The sequence below is a fragment of the Dendrobates tinctorius genome, unplaced genomic scaffold (genome assembly GCF_039654945.1).
Source record: "Dendrobates tinctorius isolate UK_male_01 unplaced genomic scaffold, ASM3965494v1 ptg000069l, whole genome shotgun sequence".
Taxonomy (NCBI): Eukaryota; Metazoa; Chordata; class Amphibia; order Anura; family Dendrobatidae; genus Dendrobates; species Dendrobates tinctorius.
The window spans coordinates 12,438,597-12,463,331 of record NW_027361737.1 but is presented as its reverse complement, the minus strand read 5'-3'; the positions used below and the strand labels follow the sequence as shown (position 1 = coordinate 12,463,331).

General features: G+C 44.2%; 1 protein-coding gene across 3 annotated transcripts in view; it reads right to left on the bottom strand.

Moving 5' to 3' along the window:
* The window catches only part of FAM124B (family with sequence similarity 124 member B), a 43,562-nt gene extending 19,395 nt beyond the window's left edge, over window positions 1–24,167 (bottom strand). The window contains exons 1-2 of one of the 3 annotated variants that reach the window (XM_073581102.1): window positions 24,024–24,167; window positions 1,099–1,248 (exon numbers count right to left, since the gene is read on the bottom strand). The gene's annotated coding sequence lies outside the window, so the exon portion shown is untranslated. Of the gene's footprint in view, window positions 1–1,098; window positions 1,249–17,414; window positions 17,822–24,023 lie in introns of those variants that run through there. The other 2 variants (XM_073581103.1, XM_073581104.1) reach the window with 2 other exon arrangements.
* Between the last annotated feature and the right edge of the window lie 568 nt (window positions 24,168–24,735).

Genomic DNA, 24,735 nt, shown 5'->3' with positions numbered 1-24,735 from the left:
CGTGCCATTTATACAAGAGGTGTCTTCTCATGTGGCAGAGGGGCCGCAGGACCTCTTCAGGCACCAGGACATAAGTACAGCTGCCTCTATGTGTCCTTTGGCTGCATTACACCTCTGTGCAGTACTGTACTTCAGGGTTCATAGAAAATATACTGCAATACTTACCGGCTGTTTATTGTGGAATGGGGAGAAAGAATTTGCTTTTATTAACTCTACAGTTGCCTTGGCTATTAAATGTATTATTTACCCCATAAACTTTAATTTTATCTGATTTTATGAATGCGTGGGAACATATGGAAAAGGAACTCTTAATGGGAGATACAAGTTATCCCTTATCAATAGTATAAGAGATTACTTACTGATGTGTGCAGCCCAACCATAGGGATTCCCACCATTCCTCACAACGGGACTAATAAGAGCACCGTCTGAATGGGGGAAGGATGAGCACGCTTAACACATAGCCATTCATTCTCTATGGGACTGCCAGATGGAGCCGAGGACAGGACATCTCTGCTCTGTTCATTCTCTATGGTACTATCAGAGATAGCCAAATATTGGGCTGTGCAATTGCTGGCAGTCCAATAGAGAATAGATAGAGTTGTGGTGTGCCTGTGGGACCGCCGCTACATTCATAAGACGCTCTGCAGAGCCAAGATCTCAGGATCAGTGGTGGTCCCAGCAGTCAGACCCCCAGCAATCAATAAATTACTCCCTGTCCTATACCTAGTAAATCTCAAGTACAATCAGTAGTAGTTTGAAGAAGTTTGCGAAATTTATTTTAAAATTTGTACTTGATGATTGTGGATTTGGTGGCCTTGAGCTGCATCTTTATTTTGTTTTAAAGTTTGTTTCTTTGAATGACTTTGCAAAAAATGTTTTCTGTTCTTTTGAAAACCGACAGGCTCAGCTACCTCCGGCACTTCTGTAGAAAGTGAATGGAGCAGAGGTGCAGCAGCTCGTCCTCGCTTCATCCAGACATGACTTAGTAAAGCCCCTTTCTTGGGACCAGTCCCAGCAGTCAGTCCCCCAATAAGTTAGCGTTAGGGAATAATTTGGTAACTTAGTACACCCCTTGAATGTTCCGGGTAACAGAAATACCTGTAATATCTTCCCTTTGTAAAGCTGTCCTTCTCCATGGTGCTTGGTAATTGGCTTTTGGGCTTTTTTATCTGCTTGTAGCTTGTGGTGAAACAAGTCCCATCTGTCTCTGTGTGAGGATTTCACTTAGTATTAAAAAGTGATTTATGCCTGGAAACGAAACGGACATCAATACATATGACTGCATTTCAGCTGGAACTCCCCCTTATAACCAGTTTACAAAGCTGTCGCTGTTCTTTCATTCACATTGCACAATCCCTGTCTCCTTAGCTACAGGTTACATTGCTTTTCTGCAGAAGGAAAACCCTATCCACATCTCCCTATGCGACGCGTCCTGACAGAACGCGGACAGCGCTGAATCACACCTTGTTGGAGAATGTCTGATGGAAAACCAAACAATCACTAAACTAATGCATGTAACAGTTCCGGTGCGGCTGGTGACTGGGGTGGTGAGTTTTTGATGTTGCCGATTTTCTGCACCCCCTAAGAAATATAAGTTACTTGCATTTTTTCAAAAATAGCGTTGAAATCAGCAAAAACTCATTGTGGGAATATGGTCTTACAGCGTCATGAGTAGAAGAATTACTTTGTAAGTTAAAATCCTGGATATTATGTCGTAGGTTTCCTAAAGGCCGGCGTCACAATAAACGTATGGAGAATTGATCCGAGTCTCCCTGCCAAGAGTCGCACGAGTGTCATGCAAGTGTCATGTGAGCACAATCCGATTTTTCACACCTAGCATCTGACTGCAATGCGATTTTAACAGGAGCTTTTACGCACAGCAATTCTCTGTGTCATTTACACATCATTTTCAAAGGAAATATTCGTCAAAACAGACACATATACAGTGGGTACGGAAAGTATTCAGACCCCTTTAAATTGTTCACTCTGTTTCATTGCAGCTATTTGATAAATTCTAAAAAGTTCATTTTTTTTCCCATTAATGTACACTCTGCACCCCATCTTGACTGAAAACAACAGAAATGTAGAAATTTTTGCAAATTTATTAAAAAAGAAAAACTGAAATATCACATGGTTATAAGTATTCAGACCCTTTGCTCAGTAGTGAGTATAAGCACCCTTTTGAGCTAGTACAACCATGAGTCTTCTTGGGAATGATGTAGCAGAGCTAGAACTATCGTGGGACAAATGGATTGGCAGCAACTCTGCAGAAAGGTGAGGAATATTGTTGTTGTTTTTTACCTATTTTGCAGATGACGAGGGCATCGGGGGAATTGTCGAGCTCGTAAGTATGGTTTAACCCCTTCGTGACCCAGCCTATTTTGACCTTAATGACCTGGCCATTTTTTGCAATTCTGACCAATGTCCCTTTATGAGGTAATAACTCAGGAACGCTTCAACGCATCCTAGCGAATCTGAGAATGTTTTTTCGTGACATATTGGACTTCATGTTAGTGGTGAATTTAGGTTGATAATTTTTGCATTTATTTGTGAAAAAAATGGAAATTTGGCGAAAATTTTGAAAATTTCGCAATTTTCAAATTTTGAATTTTTATTCTGTTAAACCAGAGAGTTATGTGACACAAAATAGTTAATAAATAACATTTCCCACTTGTCTACTTTACATCAGCACAATTTTGGAAACAAAATTTTTTTTTGTTAGGAAGTTATAAGGGTTAAAAGTTGACCAGCGATTTCTCATTTTTACAACAAAATGTACAAAACCATTTTTTTAGGGACCATCTCACATTTGAAGTCACTTTGAGGGGTCTATATTGCAGAAAAAAAACAAAAGTGACACCATTCTAAAAACTGCACCCCTCAAGCTACTCAAAACTACATTCGAGGGTAACAGGAGAAATTGGACCCCAAAAGTTGTCCAGTTTGTCCTGAGTACGCTGGTACCTCATATGTGGGGGGAACCACTGTTTGGGCGCACTGCAGGGCTCAGAAGGGAAGGAGCACCATTTGACTTTTTAAATGGAAAATTAGCTCCAATCGTTAGCGGACACCATGTCGTGTTTGGAGAGCCCCCCTGTGTGCCTAAACTTTGGAGCTCCTCTACAAATGACCCCATTTTGGTAACTAGACCCCATAAGGAACTTATCTAGATGCATAATGAGCACTTTGGACCCCCAGGTGCTTCACAGAAGTTTATAACGCAGAGCCGTGAAAATAAAAAAAAAAATTTTCCTCAAAAAATGATTTTTTTAGCCCGCTAAGTTTTATTTTCTCAATGGTAACAGGAAAAATTAGATCCCTAAAGTTATTGTCCAGTTTCTCCTGAGTACGCTGGTACCCCATATGTGGGAGTAAACCACTGTTTGGGCACACGTTGGGGCTCGGAAGGGAAGTAGTGACGTTTTGAAATGCTGACTTGATGCAATGGTCTGCGGGTGTCATGTTACGTTTGAAGAGCCCCTGATGTGCCTAAACAGTGGAAACCCCCCACAAGTGACCCCATTGTGAAAACTAGACCGCCCAAGGAACTTATCTAGATGTTTGGTGAGCACTTTGAACCCCCCAAGTGCTTCACAGAAGTTTAGAATGCAGAGCCATGAAAATAAAAAATCATTTTTTTTCCACAAAAATAATTATTTTAGCCCCCAATTTTATATTTTCCCAAGGGTAACAGGAGAAATAAGACCCCAAAAGTTGTTGTGCAATTTTTCCTGAGTATGCGGATACCACATATGTGGGGGTAAACCACTGTTTGGGCACACGTTGGGGCTCGGAATGGAGGGACCAGTGTTTAACTTTTTGAATGCAAAATTGGCTGGAATAAATGGTGGTGCCATGTCGCGTTTGGAGACCCCCTGATGTGCCTAAACAGTGGCAACCCCTCAATTCTAACTCCAACCCTAACCCCAACACACCCCTAACCCTAATCCCAACCCTAATCATAACCCTAACCACAACCCTAACCCCAACACACATCCCTAATCACAACTCTAACCCTAACCACAAGCATAACCGTAATCCCAACCCACCCCTAACCTTAACCCTAATTCCAACCCTAACCCTAATCCCAACCCTAATTCCAACCCTAACCCTAATTCTAACCCTAACCCTAATTCCAACCCTAACCCTAGCCCTAATCCTAATGGAAAAATAAAAATATTTTCTTTATTTTATTATTTGTCCCTACCTATGGGGGTGATAAACGGGGGATTTATTTAGTTTTTTTTTTATTTTGATCACTGTGAGAGTTTATCACAGTTATCAAAATAAATGAATGAATCTGCAGCTGGCAGATTCCAGCGGGCGCACTGTGCATGCGCCCGCCATTTTCCAAGATGGCGGTGCCCATGATGTGGGACACCCAGAGGGACAGGAGGTACCGGGGAGGGTGTGGGGAGCTGATGATGACTGCAGCGACCGATCGCTGCCATCAGTCAGTGGCGGTGGCCGATCAGTGCCGTCAGTCAGTGGGGGGTCTCATCGGTGTCTGCAGCCATGGCCGATGCTATTGCAGCATCGACCATGGCTTGATTGTAGTATTTCACCAAATTTAATTGGTGAAATATTACAATCGCACTGCGCACGCGCCTGCCATTTTCCAAGATGTCGGCGCCCATGAGCCAGGACTGCGGGACACCGGGAGCCAGAGCGGGACTCGGAGGCACAGTGGAGGGTGAGGGTGAGTGATCGGACTGCAGGGGGGGAGCGGAGGGGAGGGGGATCAGATTGTGATGCGGTGGCCGATGGCTGCCATCAGTCCGCGGAGGGGCCGATCGCCCCCGCCAGCCGGTGTGGGGGGTTAAATTAGTGTCTCCAGCCATGTCTGATGCTACTGCAGCATCGGCCATGGCTGGATTGTAATATTTCATCAAATTTCATTGATGAAATATTACTATCATTCTAATTGGCTGTTTCACTTTCAACAGCCAATCAGAGAGATCGTAGCCACGTGGGGCTAAGCCAACCCCCCCGTGGTGAAGTATAAAGGGTCCTGTGTGTGCGGGTCGGGTGGCCTTTCATTTACCCTGGTCAGCCGACCCTCAGGAGGCTGATTTATGCCATGACGCCTACGTAGGCGTCATGGGTTGTTTAGGCACGACTTTTCATGATGCCTACATAGGCGTCATGAGTTGGGAAGAGGTTAATTAAGATTATTAAAGGAGTCTGTGTCTTTCTTTCAATTAAAGGACTTTTTCTTGGTGCCTGTGTTTTTTTACAATGTGAATATGGGGTTAGTAATGGGGGTGTCTTATTGACGCCTCTCCATTACTAACCTCGGGGCTTGATGTCACCTGACAATACAAAGGTGACATCAACCCCCCAACTATCACCCCACTTGCGACCATTACAAGGCAAGTGGGAAGAGTGAGGCTAAGTGCCAGAATTGGTGCATCTTAGAGATGCGCCTTTTCTGGGACAGCTGAGAGCTGATGTTTTTAGCCGGGGGGTGCCAGTATCCATGACCCCTTCCTAGGCTATTAATATCAGCCTGCAGCTGTCTCAATAGCCTTTGCTGGTTATTAATTATGGGGGGACACCCACATCATTTTTTTGGGGGTCCCCCATTTTAGTAGCCAGTAAAGACTAATTATACAGCTGTGAGATGATATTAATAGCCTGGGAAGCTCCATGGGTATTACCCCCTTCCCAGGCTATAAACTTTGGCCCCCAGCCGTTGGCTTTCTCTCTGCTGGTTATGAAAGTTGCGTGGTAGCCCCCGCCATTTTTTTCCAAAAAATAATCTTTTATTAATTAAATTCATGTACAGTAAGCTGCACACACACTGCACTAATTGTATTTGTCACAGACATCCATATATCTACCTATTCTATGTGTATTTACTGTATGTAATCCATCTCTTCTATCCTGTCGGCTCCTGCTGTGATTTTACAGTACATGGCAGAAGAATTGCCGGATTTTCTTCTATCTATCTATGCTATACACATATATATGTGTGTAACTGACATCTATATATCTATGCATTACATGTGTATATATCTATTCTATGTCCACTTAGAAGATTAGGCACCAAATATATCGGCTGATGACTGTGCTTGTTTCAATTCAAATGATACCTCACACGGGTGAGTGCTCCATTTCTTTTATTCTTGTCTGTGCAATATCTATCTATTCTGTTGGATTTTACTGTATGCAGCACATATAAAGAAACAAAGAGAAAAAACCAGTGCATGAACATCCAGAGTAAATAGAAACATCACAGATCTTTATTAAAGACACAGGTAAAAAATGGCATAATGGCATGACAAGAGTGACACAAAGGAAGCACAAAGGTGAATAGTATCCCAGTTAGGATGGATGATTTTTTCTGACTTATTGTCAGATGTTATGTTGTATTACTTACACATATCTCAGGGATACTATTCACCTTTGTGCTTCCTTTGTGTCACTCTTGTCATGCCATTATGCCATTTTTTACCTGTGTCTTTAATAAAGACCTGTGATGTTTCTATTTACTCTGGATGTTCATGCACTGGTTTTTTCTCTTTGTTTCTTTATATGTATATATAGTCAGTGTGTCCTATACTGATTAGCGTTGGGCTTATGATTATCTTTTACGTACATACATTATTTTTTTGGTTTAAACATTTTTAGACCTATTATACATATTCATTTGAGCCCTATGCACTGTCATTTCTGTTGCTTGTATGCAGCACATGAATTGCCGGCTTTTCAAAGGACACCGGTGCATAAAAATCGGACAGCACTCGCCTGTATTCTATGGTAGTGTGACGATGAGCTTAAAGAGCAGCCTTCAATTCCGGCCCATGGAGGGTAGAGCTAGAGATGGGGATCCCCATATAATTATTATTATTATAGCGTCATTTATTCCATGGCGCTTTACATGTGAGGAGGAATATACATAATAAAAACAAGTACAGTGGTCTTAAACAATACAAGTCATGACTGGTACAGGAGGAGAGAGAACCCTGCCCGTGAGGGCTCACAATCTACAAGGGTTGGGGGAGGATACAATAGGTGAGGGTAGAGCTGTTCATGCAGTGGCTTGGTCAATCGGTGGTTACTGCAGGTTGTAGGCTTGTTGGAAGAGGTAGGTCTTCAGGTTCTTTTTGAAGGTTTCAATGTCACACGAGAGAATTCCAGAGTAGGGGGGATGCGCGGGAGAATTCTTGTATGCGATTGTTGGAAGAGGAGATAAGAGGGGAGTAGAGAAGGAGATCTTGTGAGGAGCGGAGGTTGCGTGCAGGTAAGTACCGGGAGACAAGGTCACAGATGTACGGGAGGACTCAGGTTGTGGATGGCTTTGTATGTCATGGTTAGGATTTTGAATTGGAGTCTTTGGGTAATGGGGAGCCAGTGCAGGGATTGACAGAGGGGAGAGGAAGGGGAATAGCAAGGGGACAGGTGGATTAGTCAGGCAGCAGAGTTTAGAATAGATTGGAGGGGTGTGAGAGTGTTAGAGGGGAGGCCACAGAGCAGGAGGTTGCAGTAGTCAAGGCGGGAGATGATGAGGGCATGAACTAGAGTTTTTGCAGATTCTTGGTTGAGGAATGTACGGATCCGTGAAATATTTTTGAGTTGAAGTTGGCAGGAATTAGAAAGGGCTTGTATATGTGGTTTGAAAGAGAGATCAGTGTCAAGGATAACCCCGAGGCAGCGAGCTTGTGGGACTGGAGAGAGTGAGCAGCTATTTACTTTAATGGATAGGTCCGTTGGGGGGGTCGAGTGAGATGGGGGAAAGATGATGAATTCTGTTTTGTCCATATTAAGTTTTAGTAATCTAGCGGAGAAGAAGGATGAAATAGTGGACAGACATTGTGGGATTCTAGTTAGTAGGGTGGTCATATTTGGTTCAGAGATGTAGATCTGTGTGTTATCAGCATATTGGTGATACTGAAAGCCATGAGATTCTATGAGCTGTCCGAGGCCGAAGGTATAAATGGAGAAGAGCAGGGGCCCTAGGACTGAACCTTGAGAGACTCCGACAGATAGGGTGCGCGGTGAGGAAATGGTGTGCGAGTGGGGGATGCCGAATGTCTGGTCTGTTAGGTATGACTCAATCCAAGAGAGGGCCAAGTCTGTGATGCCAAGTGATGAGAGGGTCTGTAGTAATAGGGAATGGTCCACTGTATCAAAGGCAGAGGACAGGTCCAGGAGGAGGGGGACAGAGTAGTGTCGTTTGGCCTTGGCGGTTAATAGGTCATTGGTGACCTTAGTTAGGGCAGTTTCAGTGGAGTGGTGTGACCGGAAGCCAGATTGTAAGCGGTCGAAGAGGGAGCAAGAAGAGAGGTGAGAGGACAGTTCAAGACAGATGTGTTATTCCAGTAGTTTTGAGGCATAGGGTTGAAGTGATATAGGGTGATAGCTAGATGCAGAGTATGGGTCAAGAGAGGGCTTATTGAGGATAGGTGTGATTGAGGCGTGCTTAAATAATACTACTATATGCACTAAACAGACATATGGACAGGGGATGTCTCATGTTAACACCTAGATTTAATTCTTTGGTTTGTCATTCAAACATCCGATTTTCAGGTACGAATGCTATTGTAAGGGAATGAAGGAATGTGCTTCCCTTTGTTCCTCCCTCTTAACAGGTTCTGATATCATTTGCTGTAATATAATGTATAGTTAATATTGTTATGGTACTGCTACACTTATAGTGTATTACCACTCATAATGAAGGGTATTGCTACCCCTACTGGTGTATTACCTTAGAAGTTAAATCTATACTGTGTATATATGTTCTGCTATGTCTTTATGTATACTGTCTTATATCTTTTTGCTGCTATGTGCATAGGTTGTGCACTGTGGTTTATAGGGAGAGCGTAGTACCTTCATTTGGCCACAAGATGGGGGCATTTCAGTACACACAGTTCTTAGATTAATAGACAAGTCAGGACATGTTTTAAAGTAGGAGGGGCTGCTGGGTAGTAAGAGGATAGTTGGTTAGGAAGTTAAGTGAGACGGGGCCAGGGTGCCCTAGCGTCCACATGGGTTATAGGCCCAGACAGATTGGCAGTCCCGTAACGTTTAAGTGCTGCAACCCACATTACCCACGGCCACTGTGTCTCTTAGCAGTTGGCCAGTGCAGCATAGGAAGAATGTGGTGACTTATTACCTGGGCCGATGCTTTTAGGGCAGGAATCGGTTGGACAGCTGAGATGAAGAAAGTTGGAGCTTCAACGAGATCGGTACAGACGGGCCGGATGCTTTACCAGCGGCAACCAAACTTGATGACTAATGATTTCGAGTCTGGGGTGCAACAGGCAGAAGGAAGCATCATCATGGCGAGGTCAGGTCAGGAAGGAACTGGGAAGCGGTCTAGGATAGTTCGGTCTGGGCGTGTACTGCACAGAAGCAACAGCCAGAAAGGGAAAGATGAGGAAACAAGTATATGTCTTGATGTACCACCAGCTGTGGATGTAACCTGTGAAATACTCAGTAAAGAAAGTGTTAACGTTAATTTGGACTGTGTCTCCATTGCTGGGGGTCACCTGGAAGAGGGACCGTTATTGCCTGGGAAGTGCTCAGAGGATGCCGATTCTGGAGATGCAGGTATGCAGAAGAGGGAAGTACATTTTTCTGTAGGGGAAGGACTGGACATGGATATAGCAGTTATTCAGGTCACGACTACAGTCCTGTCCTTCCCTTACACTATCTGTGTTTTTCATGGATAACCCTCATACCTGTGATAGTCTATGGGGCCCTTCATGTCAGGATGGAGAAACTTTGTATTTCCTTCCATATACGAGAAGAATTGTTTACACTCGGTCCAGACTGCGCTTTGATCAAACTTTGATCAGAATTATCGGTTAGTTTTTCTCATACTCGGATATATCGGACGTCTGAATGAGCCCTTAACAAAAGCAATGCAGGGAATGCATTCACAGGTTATATGGACAAGATAAAAATATTGAAACATCTTGCACACGATATCATGGTAAAGCGGATTTGTCATTAAATTTCACAATACAAACTGCACATTCTATTAAATAAATATCTTTGTCTTTTGCAAATGTATGTCAGAATAGCTGAGTATTCCATTCTGAAAGTCTTGCCTGATATTAAAATGCTCATCTTAGTGTCAGGCTTGTACAGTTATTCTTTCATGGATTTCCAATTCTTGCATGGATTTGTACGTCTCTAAAAAAAATATGAACATGAACAACACATGGATCCCATAACAGGAATCTTTATACAAGCACATACCCAAGTCATCTATGCCATGTTTTACCCATATTATTTGCATCAACTCTAAGCTAGAGTAGATTTGTAACATTGGCCCAGGTCAGTAACAGTAAGGTCACCTTAGAGTTTAGTATCGGATGCGATATGCTAATGACACCTTTTACTGTGAGCCCATCCACTCACATGTGAGAATCGGATCACAGTTTAGGAGAACAAGGAGAGATTAATCTGTCCATTGCCTGTCTCGGCGTATATCGGACTGCACTCGGATGACATCCGAGAGCAGTCTGATGTTTTGCATGCATCCATTGACTTAAATGGGTGCGTGGCATGTGAGATACGCTGCCAATCACACCATGCTGCAGATTTTTTCTAAAGAAAAATCATAGACTTGCTCTGCCTTATTAACTAACACTGGTCAGAGTGCAGTGCTAAATTTTCTGGCATGCACTCCTCTGTATTATACACCAGTGTGAGTGAGCCCTAATGCCAAGACCAGCAATCATATGTCCATATTCAAACCAATCTAATCAGTTATTATGAAGAGGTAAGCTATAGACTGGACCAAGGTGAGTCATTGGATGTGGTATATCTTGATTTTTCCAAAGCGTTTGATACCGTGCCACACAAGAGGTTGGTACACAAAATGAGAATGCTGGGTCTGGGGGAAAATGTGTCTAAATGGGTAAGTAACTGGCTTAGTGATAGAAAGCAGAGGGTGGTTATAAATGGTAGATTCTCTAACTGGGTCGCTGTGACCAGTGGGGTACCGCAGGGGTCGGTGTTGGGACCTATTCTCTTCAACATATTTATTAACGATCTGGTAGAAGGTTTACACAGTAAAATATTGATATTTGCAGATGATACAAAACCATGTAAAGCAGTCAGTACAAGAGAAGATAGTATTCTGCTACAGATGGATCTGGATAAGTTGGGAACTTGGGCCGAAAGGTGGCAGATGCGGTTTAACAATGATGATAAATGTAAGGTTATACACATGGGAAAAAGGAGTCAATATCACCATTACACACTGAACGTTAAACCACTGGGTAAATCTGACATGGAGAAGGACTTGGGGATCCTAGTTAATGATAAACTTACCTGGAGCAGCCAGTGCCAGGCAGCGGCTGCCAAGGCAAACAGTATCATAGGGTGCATTAAAAGAGGTCTGGATACATATGATGAGAGCATTATACTGCCTCTGTTCAAATCCCTGGTTAGACCGCATATGGAGTACTGTGTACAGTTTTGGGCACCGGTGCTCAGGAAGGATATAATGGAACTAGAGCAGGTACAAAGGAGGGCAACAAAATTAATAAAGGGGATGGGGGAACTACAATACCCAGAGAGATTAGCAAAATTAGGATTATTTAGTCTAGAAAAAAGACAACTGAGGGGCGATCTAATAACCATGTATGAGTATATAAGGGGACAATACAAATATCTCTCCGAGGATCTGTTTATACCAAGGAAGGTGACGGTCACAAGGGGGCATTCTCTGTGTCTGGAGGAGAAAAGGTTTTTCCACCAACACAGAAGAGGATTGTTTACTGTTAGGGCAGTGAGAATCTGGAATTCCCTGCCTGAGGAGGTGGTGATGGCGAACTCAGTCGAAGGGTTCAAGAGAGGCCTGGATGTCTTCCTGGAGCGTAACAATATTGTATCTTACAGTATTAGGTTCTTTAGAAGGACGTAGATCTGGGGATTTATTCTGACAGAATTTTATAGGCTGAACTGGATGGACTAATGTCTTTTTTCGGCCTTACTAACTATGTTAATATTTTCACAAAAAGGCTTGTTTCAAAAATGAGTGGGAAAACACATAGTAGGTTTTGTTTTTTTCTGTATCAGCCCATCCTTGCCTATTGTTAACATTTCCTTTAAGTGAAAGGGAATTATCAAAGTAAATGAGCACATTTGGTTTTTATATTACTGTTTTTATTTCATGTCCCTAAAATGGGCAAAATGAAATAAAGGAATTTGTGAAAACAACTTCAGACTGCTTACGGTGCTATAAGAGAGCTGTCAGAGCCGACGGCTTTTCTTTCTCTATCTCACTGAAATGCTAAAAATGTATAATTATATTGCGTTTTACACTTTTGGCACAACACACAAATTCAACAAGCTTGGTGTTTGTGGTACTCCTGCTATCTGCCATTAATGCACTGCAAAATGTGTTCCTCTTGGATGAAGTAATGAATATGCTTATACAACTTGGAACAGAAGATGATGGCTTGTGAGTAGTGATGAGCGAGTATACTCGTTGCTCGGGTTTTTCCGAGCATGCTCGGGTGTCCTCCGAGTATTTTGGCGTGCTCGGAGATTTAGTTTTCCTGGTCTCCGCTGCATGATTTGTGACTGCTAGACAGCTTGTATACATGTGTGGAATGCCTGTTTGTTAGGGAATTCCCACATGTATTCAGCCTGTCTACAAGTCGCAAATCATGCAGCTGTGACGACGAAAACTAAATCTCCGAACACGCCAAAATACTCGGAGGACACCCGAGCATGCGCCATTATACTGAATAAAATGATACCTTGGGTGATGAAATCCGTCTTGTGGTAGTTGTTTAATCACAGGCCACCAGGGGGCGGCCTGTGTGGGGTGTTTTATGTCGTGCTGTGATTAGGTATTCATAATGCAGACTGCTGACAGGTCACTGATCCCTCACTGACCGTCCCCTAGTTTACATAATGAATATTATATATACATATTGAAAAAAAATCCTCTTCTGTAGGCAGGCGTCTGCGCTGTAGCCTGATCATATGTATAATGTGCAGTTAATTATTTTTTTATGGTATATATTAATTGCTAAAAAAAAAAAAATCAGTCTGAAAATGGCGCTGCCTGCGCAGTAGCAGCTATCGGCGATCCAATAGCTGCTACTGCGCAGGCGCTGGCGGTGTCATCTTGCTTTCTTAATGCAAATTCCTCCTCCAAGATGGCGCCTGCACAGTAGCAGCTATAGGATCGCCAATAGCTGCTACTGCGCAGGTGTAGATGGCGCCATTTTCAGACTGATTTTTTTTTAATGTATACCATAAAAAAAGTAATTAGCTGCATATTACACATGCAATCAGGCTGCAGCGTGGACACCTGCCTACAGAAGAGGATTTTTTTTTTCAATATCTAATATATAAAGTTCTATGTATGTATGTATGTATGTCGGGGATTGGCATCTGCTCCGTCACAGCTACAGCCACCAGGGGTGGATTGCTGACTGCTGGAACCTCTGCCTGCCATTTCATTAGGTAATTTATGCTTCCTCTCTTATTACTATGCTTCTTAGGCGTCATATATCTGTCTAACCATGGTGAATGGTCACCTGCTACCTGATAATGATCTGTGTATCTAGCTGTTTACTTGATGGATGGAGCTGGTATAAAGAGATATATATATATATACATATATACTGTTTGGCGGTCTATTCCTAATTGCCATACATTGCCATGCACTATATGCACTTTGTGATAATTTAGTAACTTTATGTATGCCTTGTTACTGCATAGGTTCTGGTTGTACAGCAATTCCTTTTTTATCCATGCGGTGTGCGGTTTCGCACTTTATCGCCCACTCCCCCCCATTTGTATCTGGACGTGTCTTAATTAAAATAAAACTTTTTTGACTTTACTCTGGACTTATAGTCGCTTTTTTGGAGCTCTGCTCAGTTTTCTCTTTAGCCACCAAATTTTGCACAGTCACACGTCTGGACCCCAAGAGCGTCATAGGCTATGTTGTGAGGCGAAATCTTAACCCCGCGCCTTCCAATTCACCAAACAATTTTGCCTATTATTCTTATCATTTCTACGGTGTTATCGTCCTTCTGTAAAGCTGGAAATAACACAATTTATTACCGTGCCAACACAGACCACCCTCTGACACAGACTGCAGGGGGAGCCCAGTATCACACAGGATAGGATTAGATACAAAGCTCAGCAGTCAGTATCACACAGGAGAGGATTAGATACACAGCTCAGCAGTCAGTATTACACAGGAGAGGATTAGACACATGGCTCAGCAGTCAGTATCACACAGGATACGATTAGATACACAGCTCAGCAGTCAGTATCACACAGGATAAGATTAGATACACAGCTCAGCAGTCAGTATCACACAGGAGAGGATTAGACACATGGCTCAGCAGTCAGTATCACACAGGATACGATTAGATACACAGCTCAGCAGTCAGTATCACAGGATAGGATTAGATACACAGCTCAGCAGACAGTATCACACAGAATAGTATTAGATACACGGCTCAGCAGACCGTATCACACAGAATAGGATTAGATACACGGCTCAGCAGTCAGTATCACACAGGATAGGATTAGCTACACGGCTCAGCAGTCAGTATCACACAGGATAGGATTAGATACACGGCTGAGCAGTCAGTAACACACATGATAGGACTAGGTACACGGCTCAGCAGTCAGTATCAAACAGGATAGGATTAGATACACGGCTGAGCAGTCAGTAACACACAGGATAGGGTTAGATACACGGCTCAGCAGTCAGTATCACACAGGATAGGGTTAGGTACACGGCTCAGCAGATGGTATCACACAGCAGGGTTCCCCAACTCCAGTCCTCAAGGCCCACCAACAGATCATGTTTTCAAGATTTCCTTAGTATTGCTCAGGTGATAATTGCTTCACCTGAGCAATACAAAGGAAATCCTGAAAACATGATCTGTTGGTGGGCCTTGAGGGCTGGAGTTGGGGAACCCTGTCACACAGCATAGGATTAGACACACAGCTCAGCAGTCAGTATCACACAGGAGAGGATTAGATACACGGCTCAGCAGACAGTATCACACAGGATAGGATTAGATACACAGCTTAGCAGTCAGTATCACACAGGAGAGGATTAGATACATGGCTCAGCAAACAGTATCACACAGGATAGGATTAGATACACAGCTTAGCACACAGTATCACACAGGATAGGGATAGATACACAGATTCACATGTTGTTTATCAAAAGGCTTTTGAATGAGTTGAAAATAAAATACTATCAATACTTAGGTAATTGTTTAGTTAATTTGTGTTGCAAATCTGTAGTGTTGAATATATGATGTGAAATGTTTTTATGTGCAATATAATCATTATAATTAGTTATAACTAACCACAGTTGGTTACTATGCCCAGGCAACGCCGGGCTCTACAGCTAGTATATATATAATATTCATTATGTAAACTGGGGGGCAGGTCAGTGAGGGATCAGTGATCAGTCAGAAGCCATACTGGTGAATACCTAATCAGAGCAACACATGAAGACCCCCCCACAGGCCACCCCAGAGCACGAGTATATCATTAACTCAAAATATAGATTAAACAACAACCACAATACGGATTAAATCAACCAAGATATCATTTTAATCAGTATAACGGCGCTGACCTGACACTGTCTGTAGGTTACTGTGCATAATCATGCTGATAGGTTCCCATTAAATCAGAGGACATTTCGGTTACTGCTGCAAAGCTTAAACCTCTCTTAAAAAACTCTTTATTTTCAACTTTTTAAATGCTTGCAAAATAAGGCACTTAATCAGTTTTTTTTCCTAAGCTTTTTGTGTCATTTTTTTTCATTATTTTTCTTGAAAATGTCATGGAAAAAACACTTGTCTATAGGAAAACTGCAACAAAAACTGCACGTTACAAATGTAAAAATAAGGAGGAGACACCAAACATTTGAAAAACATTATGATAAAACATCCAGTTAATGGCGTTATTTAGAAACCTTTTAAAAATGCTCAAAATAAAGTGGTGAAGCATACTGAGTTATTGAAAATAACGCCACTGACCCAGAAAATGCCACAAACCAAAACACATTGGAGCAGATATATTAGTAATTAGGGATGAGTGGACCTCAGGTTCGTCGGGTCAGACCGAACTGTAGAACAAAGTTTGTCTGAAAAATGGTCACAGTAAGGGCAAGGGTGCTGCAAAAGAAAGCAGAGAAGGAGTTAGAGCAGGACAATTGTCATGCAAACAAATATGGAAATGACTTAAAATAACAGAATAAAAAAAGATAATAGTCTTGATCCAGGAGGGGGAGGTCCAAGTGGAGGAAGTTGAGGAAGGGGTAGACATGACGGTGTAGGTGGAAGAGGAGGAGGATGTAGCAAACACTGTTTTTAGGTGGTGTTTTATCTTTTTTTAATTTGGGGAGGTCCTAAAACATTGGGAATGGGAAATAGAATGAAGAAACTGCTGTGGAGTATAACAATGGCTGGGTGCGGCTGAAATGCTTCTCTATTCAGCTAAAGGTATGGACAAGTCCTGTGGGATCCATGCCCGGTCAACATCATGATTGTGAGCTTGCCCACGTTGGCATCGGACAGGCGGATGCACCTGTCTGTGATTAAACCCCCTGCCATGCTAAACACACATTCCAACAATGCACTTGCTGCAGGGCAGGCCAGCACCTCCAAGGCGTAAAAGGCAAGCCTCAAGCTATGTGTGCCATTTGGAGACCCAGAAGTTAAATGGGGCAGATCCATCATTCAGTACATGGAGACGTGTGGACACATACACTTCCACCATGTTGTTGAAATGCTGCATCCTGCTATTATGGACCGTATCAGATGGTGGTGCCACATGTGGCATGCCGAGGAGGGTTTTACACATTTTGGCTAGGCTAACCCTCCCTTCCGAGGTGGTGCCAGTGCCCAAGCAGCATTGGCGACTTCCTTCTCTGTCTCTACTTGGTGGTTCCACTGAGCTGTCAGGTGGTTACGCCATCAGTAGTGCGTCTAACAGCGTGCGCTTGTATTCCCATATTTTCCGATCGTGCTTGAGTGACAGAGGTAAGGATGGCACATTGTCCTTGTAGCAGGGATCCAGCAAGGTGGCCACCAGTAGTCAGCACTGGCAACAATCTTGGCAACTCAACAGAGGCTGTTTTGCAGAGTACCTGGTAAGGTAGCGCTCACTGAGTGCGTTGGGGAACACTCGCTTGGCTGCGATATTGATGCACACAGGAACACTTAAAATAGTCCAATGCAGTTTAATAAGGCATCATAAACCTCACCGTAAGGCATGTTATACTTCACAGGCTTACACATAGTTCATAACATTTCAACATATGGCTTTTCCTTGCAGTCCCTAAACACGTTGGACCTCCATACTGTCCAGTTACCATGGGCAACCGCACGCCGTACAGTTCATTAATGTCCATAGAACACAACAAGCACCAACAGTCATATCCCCATGTCCGGGGTTACCTTGCAGGAGCTCCGGCTCCAGATGCCAACTGTTGGTCAGTCCTCTCTTTCCCAGGGAAGCTGCCGAACTGGAATCACCATCCCGAATAACGTCTTGCTCATCAGGCCACCTGACAGTGCAGATCCACAGATGGACAGTAGCTCCCCCAATTCAGTGCCGTCACTGACTCTGCAAACACACAGGCCTCACCGGGTGCTATTCAGGGATCCAACCCTACTCCCCAGGTCTCCCAACACACCGGCCACCAGGTCCAGGGCCTCAGCGGGAGCTATTCAGGATGTCCATCTCCTCCTGAGACCGTCCAACACTCACGCCTCACCAGGTGCAAGGTCGTAGCACGTGCTTCAGGGATCCGATCCTTCTAGCAGAATCTTCTCCCAACACTGACCCTCCAGAACCTTGCACCCTGAACCACTCAGGTACACACTCTCTCCTCCCATGTGACCAGACCTCAGGCACATTATATGGTACATAACCACACCCACAGGTGAGGTATGGATCACATGGTCATGACCTCACTACAGGTCCTATTCCACACACACAGCCACACACACAGGCTTTATCCTGGGCATTCAGACACACGCCCCTGGGTGGGTTTGTAGGTGACTGGTCCCACCCATCTCACCAAGTGTCCTAGAAGCTTTCCCAATACACAGCAACAAACCCTCAGCAGTATTATCTGCTGATCAAAAAACGTTCAAGCTTCCACCACAAGGCACCCACCCTTGTGATACATATCGGCCATTTACAATCCTGCCGCTCACCATTTCCCCATCACAATAAAGGAAATGCCTGCATGCATGTCCTGGGAAGCCCATACAGGGCCCCCTAGCTGTCACAGGGGTCACTGCATCACAACCCCTACAGAGGCTGTTTTGCAGTGTACCCCCAAAGAGGCTGTTTTGTACAGTACCCCCAATGAGGCTGTTTTCAGATTACACCCACAAAGGCTGTCTTGCAGAGTACCCCCAACGAGGCCCAACGAGACTGTTTTGAGAGCACCCTCAACAAGGCAGTTTTGCAGAGCACCCCAACGAGGCTGTTTTGCAGAGTATTCTCACAGAACCTAACACTGTCCCTCACTCGAGCCACGTCCTGTCCCTGTTTATTCAGCATCTGAACTCCGAACACTAAAACGGACTTCCGTGTGAAGTCCGTGTTCAGATTTCAGCACCAGATACTGTGTGTGTCCATTATCAACCCCGAACTTTACAGTTCGGGTTCCCTCATCTCTATCAGTCAGAGGCGTATCCAGGGGGGGGAGCTGGGGCATGTTCTCCGGGCGCAGCCGACAGTGGGGTGCCATCGGGCCGCCTGATGCTCCCCGCCCCCACACAGATTCTCCCGTTCTCTGAGCCGGCTGTCAAACTGTCAGCTGGCTCAGAGAAAGTGCTGCGCGTCGGTCGGTGACTCGGTGTTCTAGCGTCTTCAGGTGTCAGACGCTAGTACACGTGACTCACTTGCAGATGTAAGCCCTGAACACCGCCGGCACTTCCGCATCAAAGAAGCGCCAGCAGCATGATCAGGTCACATGATCACGCTGCTGACGTCACACGCCAGCTCTTCAGAGGCAAAGACACAGGCAGCGAGGCAGCGTTGCGGTTGGTGGTAAGTGCTCCAGCTCCAGACGGGGTAATGGAGCTGAAGACACCGAAGATTAATGGTGGAAATGTAAGGACATGCTCTGGGGGCTAGGAAGGGATAGTTGGGGTCGGAAACATTATATGGAGTGCATGGGTGGATGGGTGCAGACAGATGCATGTGGTGGAGAAATATGAGGAACATATGGGGGGAGGGGGCAGAAATCTGAGGGCATTATAGGGGGGGATTTGGAGTGGGGATGGGGAGATACTTTATGTGTGGGGGGATTTGGAGTGGGGATGGGGGGTATTTAATGTGTGGGGGATTTGGCATGGGAATGGGGGGTACTTAATGTATGTGGGGGGATTTGGAGTGGGAATGGGGGATACTTAATATATGTGGGGAGATTAGGGATGGGGATACTTAATGTGTGTGGGGGATTTGGCATGGAGATGGGGGTACTTAATGTATGTGGGGGGATTTGGAGTGGGGATGGTGGATTTAATGTGTGTGAGGGATTTGGAGTGGGGATGGGGGATGCTTAATGAATGTGGGGGATTTTGAGTGGGTATGGGGGATTTAATGTGGGGGTATTTGTAGTGGGGATGGGGGATTTAATGTGTGTGGGGGATTTGGAGTGGGGATGGGGATTTAATGTGTATGTGGGGGATTTGGAGTTAGGATGGGGAATTTAATGTGTGGGGAGATTTGAGGACACAATGAAGAGTATGTATGTATGAGGGCATGTATGAGGAAACAATATGGAGGATGGGTGCAGACAGTATGGGGAGCGAACGGGTAAATGTATGTGGACACAGTGAGTAGCGATGGGAAAAATGTATGTGGACACAGTATGGGGAGTGAGGGTGATGGGATGTGGGCAAACACAGTAGAATCATAGAATCATAGAATCGTAGAGTTGGAAGGGACCTCCTGGGCCATCTGGTCCAACCCCCTGCTCAAAGTATGGGGAGTCTGGAGAATGTGTGAGCAGACAGTACAGAGAGTGAGGGGGTAAATATATGAGGAGACAGTATGGTGAACAGGTGGGATGTTAGAGGAGACAGTTTGAGGAGGGAGGGGAATAGTGTGAGTCAACAGTATATAGCAGGTATTTTCATTCAGGAGCATTATAATGACACTTCTATCTTTAAGGGCATCGTGTGGAGATTTGCTGCAGAAGACCGGAGAAGATGGAAATCTGCAGAGATGTCTGTGGATGAGAAAACTTATCATGGGGTCTGGACAAGAAGAAGAAAAGAAGGAGAACAACTCCAGAGACGACGTCATCTATAAGGTACCTGGATGTAAATATTATTTGTGATACTGACTAATTCTCATGTTTTTATTTGTTAGGAACATTAAAGGGGTTCTCCAGGTTTGTGATGAGTCTGCAGTCATTCTATGTGACTGCAGACTTCTGAATTCTCACAGTGATCACTGAACGCAGTCAGGATTCTCTCATGCCGGTAATTTACATACATGAGGTCACGTGCTGACTAGACATGTGTGGCCTCACTCAATGAAAATGAACAGAGCGAGGCCAGGCACGTCTAGTCAGAATGTGGCCAGAAGTATATAAATCACATACTTGTGCTGACATGACCGTGTACTCTTGCCACCGGTACGGGAGAATCCTAAAAGTGTGCAGTGCATTTGTTGTGAGAATTCAGAAGCCTGCAAGGTCAGGATTCAGCTCTGCAGGTTCCAGTAGTCATCACATGGACACTTTACACACATGCGACTCTAAGGCTAGTTTCACACTAGCGTATTTTACATGCAGCGCACGGCGTCGCTAAGCCCCGCCCCCTGCCCGCCCCGTCCCGTCATCTCCTCCTACTATCACACACGGCTGCATGCGATCTGCACAACCTATCTTTAGCATAGGGTGCACAGACTGTGCGCTGGCCTTGCGCTAGTAGCATTTTTGCGTGCACTGTGCACTTTTGAAGGTGCGCCGAGCGTGCCAAAATGCAACATGGTGCGTTCGGCGCACACCGGCGCACCTTCAAAAGTGCGCAGCACACGCAAAAATCCAACTAGCGCACAGTCAGCGCACCCTATGCTAAAGATAGGGTGCGCAGATCGCATGCAGCCGTGTGTGATAGTAGGAGGAGATGACCGGATGGGGAGGGCAGGGGGCGGGGCTTAGTGGCGCCGTGCGCTGCATGTAAAATATGCTAGTGTGAAACTAGCCTAATACTTATGGTCCTGTGACAATGAGCTTCTCTTCCTGCTTCTCTCAGTTTTTCACTGACCATTAAGAGCATTAGGAAGAGCAGCTCGTCGGTACATTAGTGTGTAAATCACATGTGTGCTTTGGGGGGGGCGCTGAACCAAATTCTTGCCCCAGGAGCCAAAAAGCCTAGATACACCTCTGCTATCGGTAATGTCTATTTCTTAGACAGTGCACATTCAGACAAGACAGTTTTGAAAGGCAGCAGATTTTTCTTAGTGGTTCAAGCTGTTTGACAAATCGGTCATATTTTGACACTGCCTAATCTAACACTATACCGCTTTTTAATTACCTTACTTTGTGCCACAAATATGCAGCACAATTGTAGTGAATTCTCCCCCCACTGACTGAGGCCATGTCCCTTCATCGAACATGTCATTAAAAAATATCTAAAACACATCGTATGAGCAGATACTGACAGATTTAGTGTTTCTGATGCATTCAGCTTGATAAATAAGCCCTGTTGTATTTAGATAAAATATTTTTTAACGGGAATCTGTCAGCAGGTTTTTGCTACCTCATCTGAGAGCAGCCTGATGTAAGCAAGGAGAAGATGAATCCAACGATGTATCACTTAGATTAATGGGTACAGCTATTCTGACTCTATCAGAGTTTTTAGATTTAGAAATACAGCAGAGCTGAGGAAGCTGCCCCCACCACCACACCAGGCTCTGTGTATACAATGTCCATAGACAGTGAGGTGCTTATCACAGGAGGGGCATATTGCACTAGCATGCGCCCATTATTGTGTGCCAGCAATGATAAGTTCCTGGGGTTAAAACAATCATTGCAGGCAAACAAAGTCTAGGACCTTGATAAGAGAGGCATTGCTGAAATTTGTGTTTTAAGCCCTACCACATGCTGTCTTCAGATTACATAGCAAAAACCTGCTGATAGATTCCCTTTATGTCCTTTTTTGATAGCCTATCGATAGGAAAAATCATCATAATCAGATGATTTGAGATGCAGCACCTGTCACCTACATTGATCAGCTGTTCACTGTGTAAGATGTGTACCAGGACCGTGTGATGCTCACTCCTTTTACCACATGTATATATTATCTTGTATGTATATGGCTGCTGTGTAATGGTGTATTTATTACTGTATTTCATCTAGTGCTATTAGTTGTACAGTTATAATAGAGAAAGCGTAGTACCTCAGTTATGACACTAGATGGGGTGCATAGTATAGTAGTAATAGGAAACTAGCATAGGAGATAGTTAACATAGGAGGGGTCACTGTGGATAAGGCAGAGCTTTTCCTGGTTTGTAGTGAGTAGGGCCAGGGCACCCAGGCAGCTCGGGTGGGCTTAGAGCCCGTGCTATACAGGGACCACGCAATGTTTAAGTGTGAAACCCAACCATTCAGGGCAAACTGGGCCAGAAGTACAGTCTCAGAAATAGAGTGACAGCAGTGGTGGAACAGAGGCTAAATGCAAGGCCAGAACAGTACGGGGACCCAGATGGCTCTATAATGTGCCAGTTCACTGCATGGGCAGATGCCCTCATATCTGGGGTGAAACAGACGAGGGAACTCCTAAGTGTGGTGAGTCTGAACAGGGAGAACGCTGCATTACCGCAAGAGTCGGTATGACCCAGGCACGTACTGAAGGCCGTAGGAAGAAGTGCAGGGAAAGTGCAGAATGTGGACTGTATGGAACCCTAGGCTGATGTTGTATCTGACAAGGATGTGCTGAGAAAAAGTAAAGTTCTACGTTTTAAATTGCAACTGGACTGTGTCTCTGTTTGTGCACAATCTTATGGAAGGGGTCTGCAGCAGAATAGAGGAGACCCTGAAGGTGCAGAGAGCAGAGAGGCAAGTACACTGATTAAAGGACATTCTTTGTATGTGATGGGAGACCAGTGTGTGTGCAAAAGCCATTAGTCTCAGCAACGACTACGGTCTTGGCCATCTCTCACAACTGCATAGTGGTCAAAGCAGGGTCCTGCACATCCATCGCTATTCAAATGAATAGGCGTGGATGTGCAGTACATGGCCGCGGCCACTATAAAGTCGATGGAGCTGAGTAGTTCCACTCCGCAACTGAGCACATCCGACTGGTGGTGGCACCAAGAACAGCTGATCAGTGTGGGTGGCAGGTGTCCCATTCCCACTGATCTGATATTGATTACCTATCCTTCAGATAAGCAGGTATTATAAAGTACTGGACAAACCCTTTTATGTCTGCATTGACTTTAAAGAAACAACTTTCAATACATAAAAAAGTAACAAGAATTCATTGTGTGTAAAACCTGCCTAAGAAATGTGGGTGCATTTTAATGGTAGGACCTAGGTTGAAATTTCGCGAAAGATAACACTTGTAAGGAGTTTGTATGTTCTCCCCGAGTTTGCGTAGATTTACTCCAGGTTCCCTGGTTTCCTCCCACACTCCAAAGAGCCTATAGCAGAACCTCCAACCTTCTATACGGCTCTGTATGACTAGAAGGTTGCATGGGGTGGTAATGCGGAGGAGTGCACGATTTCTATGTCAGCATTCTTTTGTAATGAAATTCTACAAAGCAATCCATATTATAAGCAGCTAGGGGTAGAAGGTTATGAGGCTGGAAGAGAACTCCAATGACGATTGCAAAAGATACCACTAGTAGTTCATCTGGCAAATTTCATCAGTGAGTGAAGATTAAAATAACTTAAAACCAGAGAGACCCACAAATCTGCAGAAAAGCAATGCACAGGATACATATAAAGATTCCTATCAACATATCTTATCTCATGGATTAATTGATGAAAAAATAGTAGCATAGTATAAAATGCTGAAAACTTGTTCACTCACCTGTTGTTCCTAGCGGTGGGTTCCCCAGCGTGATGTTTTGATATTGTTCTGCAGATTCTCTTGCCTCACTCTCCTCTTATACCAACTGAGCTGGAAAAGGAAGAGTCCAGACCTTTCCTCTGTTCTTCCTCTGTTCTGGGGAGGAGGCCGCCCCCTGCATCAGCAGTAAACTCAGTCTGGGCATCTATTGTCAGGCAGTAATTTATGACACAAGTTGCTACAGTTTTCTTTCCTCCCACTGTGAAACTCTATAAAAGGCAAAACAAAAGCAACTGAATGAGAAAATTAATTTAAGAAAATAGAACCTAAAATAGAACAGTATATTGCATACCGTATCAATATTTTCTATATTAGTGTAGTCAAAAGAAAGGAATTATCATTTATGGATTTCATCACTGTATATACTGCACATTTTGAGCCGTGATCTCGGTTCCTCAGATGCTTCTCTGATCAGGTATTTAAATTTAGTAAAATGTCACTATTTAAATCTACATAAAATACTGAGCAATTGTCTTTTAGGCCTCGTTCATATGTCACACATATGTTCTGTGTTTTTCACGGATAGATAATGTAGCCTTTATGGTCTTTGGGGCTGTTTGCATGTCCGTTTTTACTTCCAGACTGAGTGGTCAGCAAAAAGTCACATTTCTGTTTTTGATCCAAGTTACTGATCAAAATTACCCACACAAGTCTATGGGTCCGTGAAACTCAC